Source organism: Triturus cristatus, chromosome 3_2 (assembly GCF_964204655.1).
Source record: "Triturus cristatus chromosome 3_2, aTriCri1.1, whole genome shotgun sequence".
NCBI classification, from domain to species: Eukaryota; Metazoa; Chordata; class Amphibia; order Caudata; family Salamandridae; genus Triturus; species Triturus cristatus.
Window position 1 is genome coordinate 650288649 of NC_140584.1, and position 18713 is coordinate 650307361.

Here is an 18713-nt window from a genome sequence, read left to right on the forward strand (position 1 = left end):
GTGTACATGTCGTACCCCCCGTGTATGTACACCCGTGTACGTGTCGTACCCCCGTGTATGTACACCCGTGTATGTGTCGTACCCCCCCTGTATGTACACCCCTGTACGTGTCGTACCCCCTGTGTATGTACACCCGTGTACGTGTCCTACCCCCCCTGTATGTACACCCGTGTACTTGTCGTACCCCCGTGTATGTCAACCATGTACGTGTCGTACCCCCGTGTATGTACACCCCTGTACGTGTCATACCCCCCTGTATGTACACCCCTGTACGTGTCCTACCCCGCCCTGTATGTACACCCCTGTACATGTCGTACCCCCCGTGTAGGGCGTCGTACCCCCCGTGTATGTACACCCGTGTACGTGTCGTACGCCCCCGTGTATGTACACCCGTGTACGTGTCGTACCCCCGTGTATGTACACCCGTGTAAGTGTCCTACCCCCCGTGTATGTACACCCGTTTACTTGTCGTACCCCCACGTGTATGTACACCCCTGTACGTGTTGTACCCCCACTCTACGTTCGTGTCGTACCCCCGTGTATCTACACCCGTGTACGTTAGAGTCGTACCCCCACCCGCGTATGCATGGAGCGTACCCCCACCACAACATTCTAAGTACGGAGCGCACCCCAGGCCCCAACATCACAACCGCATGTACGAGTCGTACCAAGCCACACACAAGGACAGCACTGTACAACAAAATGGCCCATGTACACACCGTACACACGCTAAAAACGCACGTACACAACCAGGACAAACCAAAACGACACAAGAATACACCATTCGAATGGCACAAAGCCACTAAACATGTCCAACAACCACTAAAACAACACATTCACTGACCTGCAACTGCCAAAAACAAACAGAGGCCCAAAACACCACCACTCCTTATAACACACCCACCCAAAGTTCAAACACAGCCACACCCACCAATGGACCAATAAAAAGGGCCCACACACACAAACCATGTGCCTTTGCAACAGACTCACTGCTGCCAGACCCCACAGACAACCTACAGCACTATACTAGAAGCTTTACCACACCTTACACTTGCACACCTTCACACACACACACACTCACAAACACCCCCTCATCACATTCACACACACACACTGCACAACCACACCCACACACCCACAACCATCCACACACACCCCCCCCCCCACCATCCACACCCACACCCCTCACCATGCCCACTAACAAGAATCCAAAGTTCACTAGCCGAGAGTTGGAGGTCCTTGTCGATGAAATCCTCAGAGTCGAGCCACACCTCTTTGGAACATTGGTCAGACAGACCAGCATTTCAGCAAAAACAGCCATGTGGCAGACCATCGTCGATGCTGTGAATGCTGTTGCGGACACCAGAAGGAACAAGCAGGAATGCCAAGCCAGGTGGTACGATCTGCGGAGGAGGGTCCGAGCCAAGATGACGGATGAACACAACCAGGCCAACGTCACTGGAGGAGGGCCGTCCCGCAGACCCGTACACTACCATCCCTGGGAGGAGAGGGTGATGGCCATACTGCCGGTGGAGGCAGTCGAAGGATTAGGAGGACTCCGACACCCGGGTGAGTACACAAACAATGCACCTCACATGGGGGGAACGTCATCCACAACCAAACTCACAAACAGGCACGCAACCACCCCAAGCTATCACATGACTCAACCACACTCCATGAACACGCACATGCCACTGGCGCCACCATGCCCCATGCACCCAACTGGACAATGTCAAGTCACAGGCCACAGAAGACACCAACACATGACACGGTAACCCGGATTGTGGGAGGGTGAGCCCCAAAAATCACATAGTGCAACTCAGAAGCAGACAACAATGCCCCCTGCCCATATGGCCTAGGTCACAGCCAGACAAACAGTGTGTCCCCACACAGGAAAGACTTGCCAGCAAATGGCGGACGCCTTGCATTAACACATGGGGGTGGAGGTACGTTTTTGCACATGACAGCAGCTAATGAACAGCCAACACTGTGAAAGAGTGGCAGCACACACCACCACAGCAGCAGCGCAGACACAGACGCTACACCCAGTGGGTGCCTGGAGATCAGAAACAAACTCACAGCAACAATCCAAGGGCCATTCAAAGAACTGCTAACAGTGTGTGCCCAGGAAGCTGGGCTGAGGTGACAGAGGGTGACACACAGAGGGAGGGAGAGGGGGACAGAGAGGGAGGGAGACACAGGAAGACGGACAGAGGGAGGAGGCGACACACAGAGGGAGGGAGAGGGGGACAGAGAGGGAGGGAGACACAGGGAGATGGACAGAGGTAGGAGGCCGACACACAGAGGGAGGGAGAGGGGGACAGAGAGGGAGGGAGACACAGGAAGACGGACAGAGGGAGGAGGCCGACACACAGAGGGAGGGAGAGGGGGACAGAGGGAGGGAGACACAGGGAGACGGACAGAGGGAGGAGGCCGACACACAGAGGGAGGGAGAGGGGGACAGAGAGGGGGAGACACAGGAAGACGGACAGAGGGAGGAGGCCGACACACAGAGGGAGGGAGAGGGGGACAGAGAGGGAGGGAGACACAGGAAGACGGACAGAGGGAGGAGGCCGACACACAGAGGGAGGGAGAGGGGGACAGAGAGGGAGGGAGACACAGGGAGACGCACAGAAGGAGGAGGCTGAGACACAGAGGGAGGGAGAGGGGGACAGAGAGGGAGGGAGACACAGGGAGACGGACAGAGGGAGGAGGCTGACACACAGAGGGAGGGAGAGGGGGACAGAGAGGGAGCGAGAAAGGGACACACAGGGAGAGCAAATCAGCCTTGTGGGGTGTGGGGATGTCTGCTCGTCAGCAGGTGGACTGCGTGCATGTAGACAAGGGTGGCCAGTGCCAGAACCCCCCCTCTTCTCCATGGCTAAACACTGGGCCATGTCTCAACCTGTGCATGAGCACAACGCCAGCTACCTGCATTATATAAGTGTGTGGAACAACTCCATGTGCCCACGTACAGTGCAACACGGAAGGCGCCAATGCATGGCTCGCCACACCTGCTCACTCCACTGCTGACTGCAGTCACAATTGACGCAGCAAGTACGACTGTGTCACACATAGGTAAAGTCTCAAAAGCTGTGGCCAAGGGACATACCCATGCACAAGTGCACTGTGAGTGGAATGCAAGACATATCCAAATTCCCAGAGGAAATGTTCCAACTTTGAAACTAATGAAACATGGATGTTGCATGGAACAAAATTAACATTGTCTCTCTCACACACAGGTCAACGTTGAGGTTCACCCCCCAACACTGGGGGGGAAGACTCACAGGACCCGGCTCTGCGGGAGGCCGATCCCACCGGCAGCGACGACTCTCACCACTCTGTGGACGACCCCGACCAACCTGGCCCCTCTGGTGTCCAACGACCTGCAGCACCTGCGTCAGGTACAACGGGGCCAACCACCACCCCCACTCCTGCCACATCCCAGGAGACACCCAGGATCCCTGCCCCACCACCACAAAGCAGCCAGTCTGTCCAGGAGGGATAAGGTTCTCCGGGCACCCAGGAGGAGGCAGGAAACACCGCAAATGCCATCCCTCAGGGGTCCCGGAGACCCGATGTGCCCACAACGGCAGGCCAGGCGCAAGTGGGCAGGGGTGGTGAGAGTGGAGGACGGCGGAGGCGCCAGCCTGACCAGTTGGCTGGGGAACCGGTATATTCCCATGTCCGAAACATCCTGGACACATACCGGCAGGATACCACGGGCATGGCCCAGGTTGTGTCCTTCCTCGAGGGGATCAAGACCCAGCAGGCCCAGCAACATGCGGAGCTACATGCCTGTCTACTGCAACACCAACGGAGGATGGAGGACAGACAGGCTGAGCTCGTGACGGTGTACCAGGGAATTCACAGTACACTCTGTCGGATGGCCGACAACATGGGCAACCCTCTCTGTGCCAGAAGGCGTAGAACATCACCACCCACAGGGAGGGATCAGGAGGAGGAGGAGGAAACATCCGGTGGAGCATCCCAAGCATCGTCACGGCCTGCTTCTGAGGGTCCCCGCAGGAGGGCGGGTCGTCCACGGAAAAGACCGTGAGGGTCGGCGCTACAGCACCATCTCCCAGGACACCTGGCCTGGCACCTGGCCCACTGGAGCAACAGCAGCACAGACATTCTCTGCCACATGGCCTTGCTGGTCACTGTCTGACCAATGTTGACAAAGACTGTGGCATGGACTCTGAGGATTTCAAATGGCAAGGACACCAACTCCCCTAGTGAACTTTGGATTCCACACACCCGGAAAGCCCCTCATGTCAAACCCCTCCCCCCCCCCACTAAAATAAAAAGTCACACCATGAAGAGAAGATGCCTGCTGGTTGCATTATTACCTTACATGTGTCTTGTAAATTCTAAACATGCCTGAGTTCTCTTTTGACTTCAACCATCCACACCCTGGGGCCTGAGTCTGGCACAAGACACACATGGGTCACAGTGTATTAGGCAAGACAGACATGGAGCACCATACACACCCGTGATGGGCCCAACCAGCTGAGGGGGTGGCCGCATAACCGTGCCGACAGACATATTGAGTACAGCAACAGTCATGCGCAGAGGTCAGGGATCATGTCGAGTGTCCTGGGGGGCACCCAGGTATGTGTAGACAGGTGCAGAACCATGTCCTGCAAGCTTGAGTCCGGTGGATGCAGAGAATGGTGGCCTGGCCAACGTTGGATGCATGGGGATGGCACATGTCACAATACCCACACAGTCATGGACATCATGCACAATACACAGTCTAATCCCACACAAACAGCTTGCATCTTGCTACTCGACACATAGACACATAGCCACTATCACGGAAAACCATGCCAGACATGCCGGATGCACCGTAACACACCAGCATTGACTGAGAAGAGGCACCTTGGAGGCATAGGGACACCTTTATTAGTCATGTATTCCGGATTGCAGAGGCAACTCGAAGTACACATGAACAGTTCATGTGGAGTAACGTGGGTCCAACACTGGCACCCCCCTTCTGCAGCACAAATGCGTGATAGCCATGGAACTGGCACACAAGTGTCGGCTAACAGCTAAACACCCCCAGCTGCTCACGGAGAGCCTGCCATACACCATTGATCCGCTGATGTGGAAGTCCCACAGCATGTCAAGCCAATGCAAACCGTATGTGTCCGAGGGCAGTGTTACACACATTGATGCCATCATCACATTCCACAATCCCATCACTGATGACTGTCAACAAGTCTGACCATCTATTCAGGTGTACTCAGCTGCATGTAATGTGTACCATGGTGATGCAACATGTCTGCAGAGGAACCAAACATCGACAGGGGCAGTGTGCATACATCGTGAACAACTGCCACACCCAATACACCCCTGATGCATCCCTTACCCTAAGGAGACTTCCAAACGTGTCCGTGCCTGTCACGCTGAGTCAGCACACGATGACGTGTCCATGAGGAAAAGCAGTGCCACAACAATGCAACCAGCAGACGGCATGCGCAAGTACCTGGGGAAGAGAGACACACAAGAAGTCAGCCACAAAAAGCACAGCCACTTGCATGTGCATGTACTCGACACATGTATGGATGACAACATGCTAGGTCACAATTATGACTGGGGAAATACAACCATCACTGGCACCATCACTCCAGTGACACACCCACACACACCTGTTAGAAGGTGACCTCAGAGGAGCCCGGAGGGGGCCCTGATTATCCTGAGACCAACCCTCGAGGTATCGTAGCCGGGCACTGGCGGGAGACTCCTCAGGGGAGGAATCTCGTATCTAGGATCGTACACTCGGCACCACACGACAAAGAGACACCACACCGGGAGTTCTTAAGAACAAATCTTTATCAGATCAGAGTTGGAGGATCTTTATGATCAGCAAGGCCAATATATACAAGTGGAGCGCAGGCTCACAGAGTCTTGGAGGGGGGGTAGGAGGTAGCGGGACAGTCTTTGGGGATATGGATCAAATGCAGGAGCATACCCGGCGCACAGCTCACAGTCCTCGAGCTGGGGGATACGCTTGTCGTCGTGGGGTCCGGCGGGACCAAGAGAGTCTGTGGGAGCCGCGAGTCACTCAGCAGGGCTCAGGTACAAGTTCGGAGGTCTTACGATCTTCAGGGAGCCGCGAGTCACACAGCAGGGCTCAAGCACGAGTTCGGAGGTCCTACGATCTTCAGGGAGCCGCGAGTCACTCAGTAGGGCTCAAGCACGAGTTCGGAGGTCTTACGATCTTCAGGGAGCCGCGAGTCACTCAGCAGGGCTCAAGCACAAGTCCGGAGGTCTTTCGAGTTTCAGGGAGCCGCGAGTCACTCAGCAGGGCTCAGGTGTTTCCAAAGGCGAATCTGCCGGACAGTCCCAGAGCACCCCTTGTTATAGGGCGACTCCTCTTTGATGTCCGGAGTCTGTGCAGGCAGGGGTCTTGTCACCTGGGGGCCGCTTGTCGGGGTTTCCTGCCATTGTCGTTTGATCCTTTCAGGGCCGGGTCGGGAGGAGTCCCAGACACCCAGCAGGCGTGGAGCCAGCCCTCGGGGAGGCCGGCGGGCCGATCGAAACCCACCTTCCCAGGGAAGCTCAGAGGTGCGATGGAAACTGCTCCTCCCTCTATCATCCCAATGGGAGCGCGATGTCCCCCAGCCGGAGTGGCGCCTCTAGGCCAGGGTCGCGCTGGGGTTGGGCGGCCATCATGGTGCATGAAGTGGGCATGCGGGCCCGGTGTGGCTGAAAGGAGGAAGGCCACGGAAGGGGAAGTCCGGGTCGGGTGTGTGTGTTCTGGTGGGAAGGATCGGCTAGGCCGTGGGCTCGGTGGCTTGTGTGAGGTGCAGGGGTCAGGTATGGCTATGTTACGAGGGCCGGGTCTAACAACACCTCTGACTCACGTGCCATACATGCAGGTGGAGACACACATCGCAACACATGCCACACGGGGACCAATGCGTGCACACTCAGACACTGGTACTCACCACTAAGCAAAGAAGTCGCGTATGAGCCGACTCCGGATGTCCTCTTGCGGCTCCACATCCTCCACATCACTAGCCCCATTGCCAAGCCCTTCGTCCTCCACGGGTGGATGGTCCTGGTCATCTTGATCCAGGATGAGTGGCACAGCTTTCTCAACTGCCATGTTGTGCAGCATGCAGCAGACCATGAAGATTTTGCAGACCTTCGCCGGGGCATATGGGAGGGCGCCGCCGGTCTTGTGGAGGCATCTGAATCGGCTCTTCAGGAGGCCAAACGTCCTCTCTATCACTCGCCTTGTCCGGCCATGGGCGGTGTTGTAGCGGAGCTGGGCCGGCGTGATGGGGTTGCGGAGAGGTGTGATCAGCCATGGCATGTTGGGATAGCCAGCGTCCCCTACATGGAAAGCACATGGACATAAGCAGGACAGGAGAAGCGGTCGTGCTGGAAGTCTACGCAAAATACAGGACAGACAGAGTGTACCCACCAACAACACATGCTCGTTCATTGCGCAGCTGCGTCATCATTTCAGGCACCCTGCTACGCCTCATGATGTAGGCATCGTGTGCTGATCCTGGAAAACGAGCACAGACATGTGAAATCACCATGTTGGACAGACACACCACAAGGGCATTGATGGAGTGGTAGTGCTTGCGATTCCGGTACGCTACCTCCTGTGCCTGTGGTGGTACCAAAGCCACATGTGTCCCATCTATGGACCCAATGACATGGGGCATCCCTCCCAGGGCATAGAATCCACGCTTGACCCCAGTCAACATTTCAGGGGTAGGAAAATGGATGAAGTCATCCAGGTGAATCAACATGGCCTCTAAGAAATCATGCAGCACACGGCAGAACATGCTCTGGGACATGCCACCAACATGAGCTATGGTATTTTGAAAGGTACCCGTGGCTAGAAAATATAGGGCTGCCATTACCTTCAGCTTGGGTGTCAGTGCCGTAGGATACCTGTGCAGCGGTTGCAGGTGTGGTGCCAGTCTCGCCGTCAAATCCAGAATCAACCTTTGGGGGAAGCGGTAGCACCGGATACAGTCATTCTCCCGCATGGCAGCCAAGTCCGGAATTGGTCGGGGAAGAGGCGGCGCTCTGCAGTAATTTTGAAGTGACAAGGAAGAGTGAGTGCACCACAACAACAAATTATTTGTACTGAGCACATGTTAATCTGTCCATACACATATGCTACATACGGAGTCAGGTATGTGCCACATGCCCTGGACACGTATGGCTGCCAGGTGACACTCCTACCAAGACCCAGCTACACACGGAGATTGTGAACCTCCACATGCCATGGCATGGGATTAGCTGTGTCCCAGTGCAAGTGAACAGCCAGACGCAAGACAGGAGTGACATACATCCACACATCAGCAGAAGTAGGATGTCGATTGCAGAGACTGGTAGCGGAACACTAGAGCCACAGGTCACATGACATTACACTAGGACAGCCCACACACCTTGCCATGAAGGTGTACATGTCATGACTCACCACACATTCATAGAGAGGATGCAGACATGTCCTTGTTACGCTACTCCGTGTCCCATGCATACATACGCACCTCACATCCGATACCACATGTGGCATGGTGTGTGGAACAGTGTGCAATGTCAATCTACACACAGACACATGTTGGTTGCTGCAACAGCTGCAGCTTTTGAGGGAGCTCCAACATCAACCTAATGGGAACCCCCCACACAGACATGACATAGTCACATCGTGCACCGTGGGTAGTGACATGTCAGGTGTGGTAACCCCTGTACCGGGCCTCAGGGGACACTTCCGTGTGTTGGTGTCCGTGCCATGCCAGTGACGCTCATCCCAAGTGTGCAGTACGACATGCACACATGTCAAAGGAGTCAAGGGCATGCCTGGCACACATTGCACCGTCACACATTACATGTGTACACATCTCATCATACATCTGGTGCCTTCTCGACTCAGGAGTCATGTGCCACATCACAGCCTTTCACACCTGTGCCCCACACATGTAGTACTGCCCAGACAATGCCTTGATGTCCATCCATGGACAAGTATGTCAGCCCTATTCCTTCCTGTGTGCTGCCTGTCACCACTGTGATGTGTGAAAACCACCGTACTGCTGCTAAGAGGGCCTGTGTACGTTCCCATATCACTATGGGAGTGCTGCCGTATGTGTACCCATAGTGATGGTGAGCGTACAGGCATGTGTACGGTCAGTAAGTACGCATACGCAAGAACACCCATAGTGGTACGGCCCGTACATGCGTGCGTACGTTCACTATCACTATGGGTGTCCTCGCGTATGCGTACTTGCAGTGGTACGGCCCGTACACACGCCTGTACGTTCACTATCACCATGGGTGTCCTCGCGTATGCGTACTCGTAGTGATAGTGAGCGTACAGGCGTGTGTACGGTCCGTCTCACTATGGGTGTTCTCGCGTATGCGTACTCATAGTGATAGTGAGCGTACAGGCGTGTGTACGGGCCGTACCACTACGAGTACGCATACGCGAGGACACCCATGGTGATAGTGAGCGTACAGGCGTGTGTACGGTCCGTCTCACTATGGGTGTTCTCGCGTATGCGTACTCATAGTGATAGTGAGCGTACAGGCGTGTGTACGGCCCGTACCACTACGAGTACACATACGCGAGGACACCCATGGTGATAGTGAACGTACAGGCGTGTGTAAGGGCCGTCTCACTATGGGTGTTCTCGCGTATGCGTACTCATAGTGATAGTGAGCGTACAGGCGTGTGTACGGCCCGTACCACTACGAGTACGCATACGCGAGGACACCCATGGTGATAGTGAACGTACAGGCGTGTGTATGGGCCGTACCACTACGAGTACGCATACGCGAGGACACCCATGGTGATAGTGAGCGTACAGGCGTGTGTACGGTCCGTCTCACTATGGGTGTTCTCGCGTATGCGTACTCATAGTGATAGTGAGCGTACAGGCGTGTGTACGGCCCGTACCACTACGAGTACGCATACGCGAGGACACCCATAGTGATAGTGAACGTACGCACGCGTGTACGGGCCGTACCACTATGGGTGTTCTTGCGTATGCGTACTCATAGTGGTACGGCCCGTACACACGCCTGTGCGGGCCGTTGCTATGCATTTGGGGTGCCCTAGGGCCCCGGAACGCACCGTACCTGTGTGTGAAGCTCAAATTTACATAGGGGACACATGAGGGACAAGTATTAAGGCCTACATGCATGCTGGTTGTCATTAAGACCAAGTTTTAAGTTTGAATTTGTTCTGGAAGGTGCACAGCAGAAGTCAGTTGGAATGATTCTACTTTGTTGCAATGTGTTTGTGGGGTTGACATCATGCTGAAGAAAAAAACACAATAAGAACCCACTGACTGTGCTAGGTTTGAAGGGATTGGAGGAAACATAGGATGCAAATGTGAGTGACCAATCACTCTGTACTCCTGTGCATGAAACAGGACAGCAAGGCAGATATAAGGCAGCCAGGTCCCATGAGGGATCACTTGCCTGCACATATTTCGATTCTACCACACTGCTGCTGCTCCACATTCCCTGGAACCATGTCAAGGTCTGTGGAGGAGTCACAGCCATTCACCCTGGAGGAGAACCTGGCATTGCTGGATGTGATCCTCTCACAGTACCCCCTGCTGTATGGGCGACCAGGGTTTCAGGTGAGTGCAGAGGCTACTAGCACAGACTGTGTCCCTTTTTTGTGACTGTGACTTCTGCCATTGTGTCCAGGTGTGACACACATGCTATGTACTGTAGGGGGGGTCCCGGGGGGGGGGAATGCCTGATGTCTCCCAGCCAGTGCCCAGAGTCAGGAGGGGTGGGTGCAGAGTCCTCCCAGCAGTGCCCAGAGTCAGGAGGGATGGGTGCAGAGTCCTCCCAGCAGTGCCCAGAGACAGGAGGGGTGGGTGCAGAGTCCTCCCAGCAGTGCCCAGGCGCAGGAGGGGTGGGTGCAGAGTCCTCCCAGCAGTGCCCAGAGACGGGAGGGGTGGGTGCAGAGTCCTCCCAGCAGTGCCCAGAGACAGGAGGGGTTGGTGCAGAGTCCTCCCAGCAGTGCCCATTGACAGGAGGGGTGGGTGCAGAGTCCTCCCAGCAGTGCCCAGACGCAGGAGGGGTGGGTGCAGAGTGCTCCCAGCAGTGCCCAGAGACAGGAGGGGTGGGTGCAGAGTCCTCCCAGCAGTGCCCAGAGACAGGAGGGGTGGGTGCTGAGTCCTCCCAGCAGTGCCCAGAGACAGGAGGGGTGGGTGCAGAGTCCTCCCAGCAGTGTCCCGAGACAGGAGGGGTGGGTGCAGAGTCCTCCCAGCAGTGCCCAGAGACAGGAGGGGTGGTTGCAGAGTCCTCCCAGCAGTGCCCAGAGACAGGAGGGGTGGTTGCAGAGTCCTCCCAGCAGTGCCCAGAGTCAGGAGGGGTGGGTGCAGAGTCCTCCCAGCAGTGCCCAGAGACAGGAGGGGTGGGTGCAGAGTCCTCCCAGCAGTGCCCAGAGACAGGAGGGGTGGGTGCAGAGTCCTCCCAGCAATGCCCAGACGCAGGAGGGGTGGGTGCAGAGTCCTCCCAGCAGTGCCCAGAGACAGGAGGGGTGGGTGCAGAGTCCTCCCAGCAGTGCCCAGACGCAGGAGGGGTGGGTGCAGAGTCCTCCCAGCAGTGCCCAGAGACAGGAGGGGTGGGTGCAGAGTCCTCCCTGCAGTGCCCAGACGCAGGAGGGGTGGGTGTGATGCACAGTGTGAGCCTTGATAATTGATTGTGTCTTTGCCCTCATTCCACCTGTGTACTTTCACTGGCACGTACTGCTTTTGCCCTTCCCCAGAGGAGTATGTCCCTATGGCAAAGGTGCAATGCGTTGGCTGCATGACATGCCTTGTTGTAACCAGCTAATTTGTTCTCATATGTGTCTCTGTGACATGTTGCAGGTGTATTGATGTAGTGTCACTTGTTCATCCTCACAGGTAGGCGCCTCTGCCAAGGAGCAGATCTGGCTGACCGCCGTCAGTGCCGTGAGGAGTGTGGATGGTCGCAAGCGGCGCCTGTCCCAGGTGAAGAAACGCTGGCAAGATATCCGGTGCTGGACGCGGAGGATCGCACGGGTCCTGCTGGGGGACTCACCTGAGAGCCATAAGAACCGCGGGCGCCGCCGCCAAGCGTGTGCTGGCGGTGGTATTTCCAGACTTGGACAGGCGCTTACAGGAGATGCAGCAGCAGGAAGGGGGTAGGTACATGTGTGTTTGTTGTGTTTCACCAGCATTTGTAAGTGCTCTGTTCCATGGATACACTGCCAGGGTTTAATGGTGCTGTGCAGATCCTGTTACCCACAGTATTGCAGTGCTCTCCTGCCTCCCTTCCCCTCCTTGCAATGTGTTCCCTGGTCTGTGTGAAGTCACTCCGTCACAAGGTTATGTAGCCTGGCACCTTCTCCACGTGTACAATGCCTGCAGCAGCATGTGTTGGGGTGGTGTGTAACAGGTTTTGGGACCTTGCCTGTGCCCTGTCCAGTTCTGGTCTTGTGGGTTCCATGTCAGTTGGCACTAATGCTGAGTCCAGACATGGGAGTTAGTCTCTCAAGTGTGAGGCCTTACAGCACGCATGTCCTATGTGGTGGCCTGTGACATGATGTGCATGAGTGTGCGGTACGCATAGTGCGGGGATGTTAGCGTGTGTTGCAGTCATTCCCATTCAGGAGCATGGAGTTGTGTGGCCACTACTGTCCCCAGGGGCATATTTTCCTAGGTATCATGTGTGTAATCCGAATATGTCGACAATCCCGGTGTCTACAGCATAGGTTGTGCTCTGTGCCATTGTCCCCTGGCCAAATGTATATTGACGTGAAATGTAGTACAAGTGTCCACTGTACAGCCTGACCTGATTTTCCTTGTTCATACTCACGGTGGACATTGCCTGTGTGTCTTGTTACAATCATCTGATGATGCCCATTTGTACATGATTATTTGGACAGGCGCACCTTGGGTATTTTGTGTGCAATCTTGAATTGTTGCATCCCATGTGTATTTCACCCAGACTAAGGGATGTAAGTGCTTCCTGTGTCTCCAAATCATTGTCTCATGTAGGGGGTGGGTGGTGCGGGCATGGCCTTCATGTCACAACCTGATATCTCCTTGCTAGGACTGGCCAGTGTGTGATGTTTGTCTGGACATGCACTCAAGGTGCAGTGAGACAGTCATGGTGGGCATGTTTTCAGTATAACCTATGCTGCATGTGCCTCTTGTTCCTGGATATGGTCCCTGCTCATCCCTATGTCCTGCCACGCTGTGTGGTGCAGATGCATTGCTGGATTGTCCCCAGGGCCTTGCTCCTCAGTCAAAATTCCATTCCATCTCATTTGCTATTGTGTCATGCTCTGCATAGTTTTTCAGTGGCATGGTGGGTCAAACAACTGTGTCTTGCATGCCCTACATATGTACCTTGTTTTGTAGATGTAACTCTTCTTTTGTTTCAGGCTATGCACTGTAACCTATGTAGATTGGACTCATGTGACATATGTATACAGGTGTATGATTAATTTCTGTCTCTTCACCCTGCCCACAGCATCGTCGGGGGACACGGAGGGAGACATGGGCACAGACGGAGCAGAGGGACCGAGCACCAGTGCCAGCGGTGACATCGGGGCTGGCACATCAAGTGGGACTGAGGCGGAGGAGAGTGAAGCCGGGGACCTGTCGACTGGCACAACAGAGTATGAAGCTGACGGGTCCGAGGATGATCTCTCCGAGTGGGCGGAGGCTGCACCACCATCAGACAGCGGCACAACATCGCACCCCGCCCCCTCCATTGCCATCAGCCGCCTCCCACTTGCTCGTGTCCCTTCCCAACGTGCCCGGTCACCACATGTCTCCTTCCTGCCAGGCACCGCACCCCCTGCCCCTGTCTCCACTGCTGCCGCCAATGCCGAGTCTGTGGACATCCAGCGGCAGTTGCAGATTGGTCAGGCTGCGATCTTTAATGTCCTCCATGGCCACAGCCAGGTCCTCAACAACATGGAGGCATACTTGGAGGGCATTTATTCATCGCAGGCTGACCAACGCAGCTTGCTGAGGTCGATAGACTCGACACTGACTGCAGCAGTGGGTCTCCTGCAGTGCTACGTCCCACCCCCTACCCCTGCCCCATCCACACTTCCCTCTCCCATGCCTGTCCCACGTACACCCAGACGTCAGCATGCACCCACCACAACACACACAGGCACCACACCAGCAGGGAAGGTCCACTGCACACCTCCTGACACGCACACACAGGGTGAAGTAGGCACACCCACTGAGTCGGGGGGCAAACGTGTGACACGCAGCCAGAGTGGGAGTCCGCATTCCACCAAACCCACTCCCTCCAAATCCCCTCCCCTCAGCTCTCCTGGCCACATCACCCCCAAAGACTCCTTCATGGTCGCTCTGTCCCTGAGCCCCACAGTGACACCACCACGCAAGCGGTCAAGGAAGTCCCCGGTCAGGGTGGTTGATTCCCCCCCCCCCGTCCACACCCTCCCCCAGTGGCACTGCGACCCATCCCTCTGACCCCTCCCCCTCCTTGGGGCCTGTGGTTCCTTCGGGTGCAGGGGATTGCCTGGAGGACCTTGCTAAGGTGTGCAGCGAGATCCTGGCCTCCGCCTTTGGCCCTGCCCCACCCCCTGTGGTGGAGTCCTCCATCCCTGCACCCACGACGCCTACCCTTCACCCTCCTGTCCCTGCGGTGCCTGGTTCTTCCCCCCCACATGATGCCCTCACCCCTCTGGAAGACGACGGAATGTAACTGTGCAGGCAAGCTACGGGGACACGCATCCCACTGTGTCCCCCATCCAGCTGTGACTTCTGGACTGCCCTATGGGCTTTGTAAATATTGACCTCCCTACAAACAAGATTTTTTGGTTCATGCTGAATAAAGCAATTGTGACGGACCGTCCCCAGACGGACCGCCGGAAGATCCATTTCCCGCTTACCTCTCTCCTTGTCTCCTTTTACAGCCGGGAACGGACTCGTCAGATCTCTTCCCCTTTAACTCAGAGATACGACGTCAGGAGGAAACACACCAGCTGACCCGATCACATGACACGGAGGCGGATCCTCAAAATACGGAAGAGGAAGGAGCAAGGAGCACAACGCGGGGAGCGACGGAGAGAAGAGCCACGGACGAAGCCATCCAGACCTGGTGGATACCGCCGCGCGCCTGGGACGAGGAAACTGACCCAGAGGTCCAGGGGGACCGCGACGACGACCGGACGACTTCGCTGAGGACCGAGGGACCAGCCGAAAGAAGGGAGCCGGACCTCATCCGGTACCGCCAGCACGCGAGCCATGTCCCTGGAGGGGCATGGCTTGACAAGGTACGGGGGACCCTAGGGGCTCTCTGGAATACACCTGTTCGGGGCGGGAGCCAGGGGGTGAGACGGGGAGCCAAAAGAACAGCCCTAGCACCCCGTAATCTAGGATCCCCGATCACGCCACGACCCCTACCCCAACCCTTTCACACACACGGTGCAGGGCAAGGAAATTGGTGCTCCCTCACTCCCCCTTCCTAAAGAACACTGCGCCGCTTAACGACGGCCTTTATATGGTTTCTCTTGTTTTCTTTTCTTTTGGGGAATCACCGGCGGATCGCCAAGACCACGAGACGCTTCGTTTCCCCTTTTTGTGTGGCAAGACCGAAGACGGAAGCCTGACATAGATCTGTCCTCGGAAGGAACCCGGAGGGAGACTCGCCCGAGACTTTGTGTTTATGGTTAACTTTAAAAAGACAATGGTTCCACTTGCCCGTTTGTAAGCCTTCAATAAACAAAGTGCCTAAGAACATAGTGCTCTCCTACTCCTTGCTTCTCCACCGCGTCACAGCAATTTATTTTTTTCCCCTTGGAACACTACTGCTTTGCTGGTATTGCTGTTGGTGGGGCTGCTACATGGTTTTGGGTGGTGTTCATGTGTTGGGTGTGTGGGAAATGTAGTAGTGTGCTGGTCATAGGGGGGACCCTGGGATCTGTGTGCCATCACACGGTGTTAGCTAGGTTTCTCTGTTCATGTAAGCAGTTGCTGCATGGTGAAATTGTCCAAAGGGGTATTCCTTCCTCTGTGTACCCTGACATCTTCCCTGCAGGGTGTTCCCAATATTTAGCACTGAGCTGTGTGTACATTGGCTGGGTGTGTGACGGACTCCTTCAACTTTGCACATGCATGCTGAGCGATGTCTCCACCTGCATCATTCGTGGCATCCTTGGTAGTCATTGTACTTGTGTATGTGGACTATTGACATGACTTCATGTGGACATGTTTTCTTTTCTGCGCTATGCATGCGTATACTCCCAGCCTCGCACACATGTGTTACATGTACTGCAGGGTCTTTGTGCACCTGACAGAAATTTGTGGCCATGGTATCTGTGGCTACTCCACCCTTTGCGTTCCATGGGCACTGCTGGGAGTGATAGGCACCCACCCCTCCTTCGTCTGGGCACTGCTGGGAGTGATAGGCACCCACCCCTCCTGTGTCTGGGCACTGCTGGGAGGACTCTGCACACACCCCTCCTGTGTCTGGGCACTGCTGGGAGGACTCTGCACCCACCCCTCCTGTGTCTGGGCACTGCTGGGAGGACTCTGCACACACCCCTCCTGTGTCTGGGCACTGCTGGGAGGACTCTGCACACACCCCTCCTGTGTCTGGGCACTGCTGGGAGTGATAGGCACCCACCCCTCCTGCGTCTGGGCACTGCTGGGAGTGATAGGCACCCACCCCTCCTGTGTCTGGGCACTGCTGGGAGGACTCTGCACACACCCCTCCTGTCTCTGGGCACTGCTGGGAGGACTCTGCACCCACCCCTCCTGCGTCTGGGCACTGCTGGGAGGACTCTGCACCCACCCCTCCTGTCTCTGGGCACTGCTGGGAGGACTCTGCACCCACCCCTCCTGTGTCTGGAAACTGCTGGGAGGACTCTGCACACACCCCTCCTGTGTCTGGGCACTGCTGGGAGTGATAGGCACCCACCCCTCCTGTGTCTGGGCACTGCTGGGAGTGATAGGAGGGGTGGGTGCCTGTGTCTGGGCACTGCTGGGAGGACTCTGCACACACCCCTCCTGTGTCTGGGCACTGCTGGGAGGACTCTGCACACACCCCTCCTGTGTCTGGGCACTGCTGGGAGGACTCTGCACACACCCCTCCTGTGTCTGGGCACTGCTGGGAGTGATAGGCACCCACCCCTCCTGCGTCTGGGCACTGCTGGGAGTGATAGGCACCCACCCCTCCTGCGTCTGGGCACCGCTGGGAGTGATAGGCACCCACCCCTCCTGTGTCTGGGCACTGCTGGGAGGACTCTGCACACACCCCTCCTGTGTCTGGGCACTGCTGGGAGGACTCTGCACACACCCCTCCTGTGTCTGGGCACTGCTGGGAGGACTCTGCACACACCCCTCCTGTGTCTGGGCACTGCTGGGAGGACTCTGCACACACCCCTCCTGTGTCTGGGCACTGCTGGGAGGACTCTGCACACACCCCTCCTGTGTCTGGGCACTGCTGGGAGTGATAGGCACCCACCCCTCCTGTGTCTGGGCACTGCTGGGAGTGATAGGCACCCACCCCTCCTGTGTCTGGGCACTGCTGGGAGGACTCTGCACACTCCCCTCCTGTCTCTGGGCACTGCTGGGAGGACTCTGCACACACCCCTCCTGTGTCTGGGCACTGCTGGGAGTGATAGGCACCCACCCCTCCTGCGTCTGGGCACTGCTGGGAGTGATAGGCACCCACCCCTCCTGTGTCTGGGCACTGCTGGGAGGACTCTGCACACACCCCTCCTGTGTCTGGGCACTGCTGGGAGGACTCTGCACACACCCCTCCTGTGTCTGGGCACTGCTGGGAGGACTCTGCACACACACCTCCTGTGTCTGGGCACTGCTGGGAGTGATAGGCACCCACCCCTCCTGCGTCTGGGCACTGCTGGGAGTGATAGGCACCCACCCCTCCTGTGTCTGGGCACTGCTGGGAGGACTCTGCACACACCCCTCCTGTCTCTGGGCACTGCTGGGAGGACTCTGCACACACCCCTCCTGTGTCTGGGCACTGCTGGGAGTGATAGGCACCCACCCCTCCTGCGTCTGGGCACTGCTGGGAGTGATAGGCACCCACCCCTCCTGCGTCTTGGCACTGCTGGGAGTGATAGGCACCCACCCCTCCTGTGTCTGGGCACTGCTGGGAGGACTCTGCACACACCCCTCCTGTGTCTGGGCACTGCTGGGAGGACTTTGCACACACCCCTCCTGTGTCTGGGCACTGCTGGGAGGACTCTGCACACACCCCTCCTGTGTCTGGGCACTGCTGGGAGGACTCTGCACACACCCCTCCTGTGTCTGGGCACTGCTGGGAGGACTCTGCACACACCCCTCCTGTGTCTGGGCACTGCTGGGAGTGATAGGCACCCACCCCTCCTGCGTCTGGGCACTGCTGGGAGGGATAGGGACCCACCCCTCCTGTGTCTGGGCACTGCTGGGAGGACTCTGCACGCACCCCTCCTGTCTCTGGGCACTGCTGGGAGGACTCTGCAAACACCCCTCCTGTGTCTGGGCACTGCTGGGAGTGATAGGCACCCACCCCTCCTGCGTCTGGGCACTGCTGGGAGTGATAGGGACCCACCCCTCCTGTGTCTGGGCACTGCTGGGAGGACTCTGCACACAACCCTCCTGTGTCTGGGCACTGCTGGGAGGATTCTGCACACACCCCTCCTGTGTCTGGGCACTGCTGGGAGGACTCTGCACACACCCCTCCTGTGTCTGGGCACTGCT

General features: G+C 56.8%; 1 protein-coding gene across 1 annotated transcript in view; it reads left to right on the plus strand.

The window, feature by feature from the left end:
- KANSL1L (KAT8 regulatory NSL complex subunit 1 like) overlaps nt 1-18713 on the plus strand; it is a 3005708-nt gene that overhangs the window by 2028952 nt on the left and 958043 nt on the right. The window lies entirely within an intron of this gene.